The sequence below is a fragment of the Athalia rosae genome, chromosome 3 (genome assembly GCF_917208135.1).
Source record: "Athalia rosae chromosome 3, iyAthRosa1.1, whole genome shotgun sequence".
NCBI lineage: Eukaryota > Metazoa > Arthropoda > Insecta > Hymenoptera > Athaliidae > Athalia > Athalia rosae.
In genome coordinates, this window is record NC_064028.1 from 13,616,936 (window position 1) to 13,619,435 (window position 2,500).

The following is a 2,500-nucleotide window of genomic DNA, read 5'->3' on the forward strand; positions in this document are numbered from 1 at the left end:
GTGTACGCGTACTAGCGCTCAGAGCGCTCTGTTCGACTTTGTGTTTCCTCGGGTGAAGACAATTTTTGTCGACTCCCCGGTGCAAATCGTTCGAATTATCCTTCTCGTATCCTTCGGCTAGATTGCAAGCGTCGGGAGTACGATTGGAAATCAATGTGTACCGTCTGCGAACAGACTGTGATACGCACGGAATGTGGCGAGTTGATGCCTCTGTTCGACTGCTTCCCTCGACTTGCGAGAGAAGACTTTCTGGTCACCGCATAAAGGGCCATTCGGTCTTAGACACCGACCCGCGGTTATGTAGTGTCGACGATTCAAATTGAATCATATTTTCTAGACGGAGCGAAGAACTCGCCCCTGCGAAACGTGAGCGCTCGGAAAAACTTTGAACTCGTGAGAGTGGTTCTTACCGGAACGAAACGAACGCCTGTGGTGCGAATCTCCGCTCAGACGAAAAATTTTCAAAATTCGAAAAAAATTTTTGTCTGCGTGTTCGTGACACGGTGAGGACGAAACCATAGCCCCGACAACAAACCCGCAAAGGAATGTCGAGATACGGGCCGAAACAAGTCGAAAGTTCCGAAACCCGAGGACTAGGTGCCGACCGACCGGTCGAGACCGCTCGGTGCATGAAGTATCAACGGTGCCGCTCGGACGTCGGAGCCGGCCGGTCATAACACGTGTTCCTTATGGGGCAAAACAGCAACGCGACCTGAAAAATTTGGCAGTACGTTGGAACTTAGTTCCATGCGAGAATCGTTGGGACTTTGAAAATTTTTCGATCCAACGAGTGATGCGCGACTCTTTCGGACTTTGAAAATTTTTCGTTCCAACGAGTGATGCGCGACTCTTTCGGACTTTGAAAATTTTTCGATCCAACGAGTGATGCGCGACTCTATCGGACTTTGAAAATTTTTCGATCCAACGAGTGATGCGCGACTCTTTCGGACTTTGAAAATTTTTCGATCCAACGAGTGATGCGCGACTCTTTCGGACTTTGAAAATTTTTCGATTCAACGAGTGATGCTCGACTCTTTCGGACTTTGAAAATTTTTCGATCCAACGAGTGATGCGCGACTCTTTCGGACTTTGAAAATTTTTCGATCCAACGAGTGATGCGCGACTCTTTCGGACTTTGAAAATTTTTCGATCCAACGAGTGATGCGCGACTCTTTCGGACTTTGAAAATTTTTCGGACTTTGAAAATTTTTCGATCCGAAGAGTGATGCGCGACTCTTTCGGACTTTGAAAATTTTTCGTTCCAACGAGTGATGCGCGACTCTTTCGGACTTTGAAAATTTTTCGATCCAACGAGTGATGCGCGACTCTTTCGGACTTTGAAAATTTTTCGATCCAACGAGTGATGCGCGACTCTTTCGGACTTTGAAAATTTTTCGATCCAACGAGTGATGCGCGACTCTTTCGGACTTTGAAAATTTTTCGGACTTTGAAAATTTTTCGATCCAACGAGTGATGCGCGACTCTTTCGGACTTTGAAAATTTTTCGATCCAACGAGTGATGCGCGACTCTTTCGGACTTTGAAAATTTTTCGATCCAACGAGTGATGCGCGACTCTTTCGGACTTTGAAAATTTTTCGATCCAACGAGTGATGCGCGACTCTTTCGGACTTTGAAAATTTTTCGATCCAACGAGTGATGCGCGACTCTTTCGGACTTTGAAAATTTTTCGATCCAACGAGTGATGCGCGACTCTTTCGGACTTTGAAAATTTTTCGATCCAACGAGTGATGCGCGACTCTTGCGGACTTTGAAAATTTTTCGATCCAACGAGTGATGCGCGACTCTTTCGGACTTTGAAAATTTTTCGATCCAACGAGTGATGCGCGACTCTTTCGGACTTTGAAAATTTTTCGATCCAACGAGTGATGCGCGACTCTTTCGGACTTTGAAAATTTTTCGTTCCAACGAGTGATGCGCGACTCTTTCGGACTTTGAAAATTTTTCGATCCAACGAGTGATGCGCGACTCTATCGGACTTTGAAAATTTTTCGATCCAACGAGTGATGCGCGACTCTTTCGGACTTTGAAAATTTTTCGATCCAACGAGTGATGCGCGACTCTTTCGGACTTTGAAAATTTTTCGATCCGAAGAGTGATGCGCGACTCTTTCGGACTTTGAAAATTTTTCGTTCCAACGAGTGATGCGCGACTCTTTCGGACTTTGAAAATTTTTCGATCCAACGAGTGATGCGCGACTCTTTCGGACTTTGAAAATTTTTCGATCCAACGAGTGATGCGCGACTCTTTCGGACTTTGAAAATTTTTCGATCCAACGAGTGATGCGCGACTCTTTCGGACTTTGAAAATTTTTCGATCCAACGAGTGATGCGCGACTCTTTCGGACTTTGAAAATTTTTCGTTCCAACGAGTGATGCGCGACTCTTTCGGACTTTGAAAATATTTCGATCCAACGAGTGATGCGCGACTCTTTCGGACTTTGAAAATTTTTCGTTTCAACGAGTGATGCGCGACTCTTTC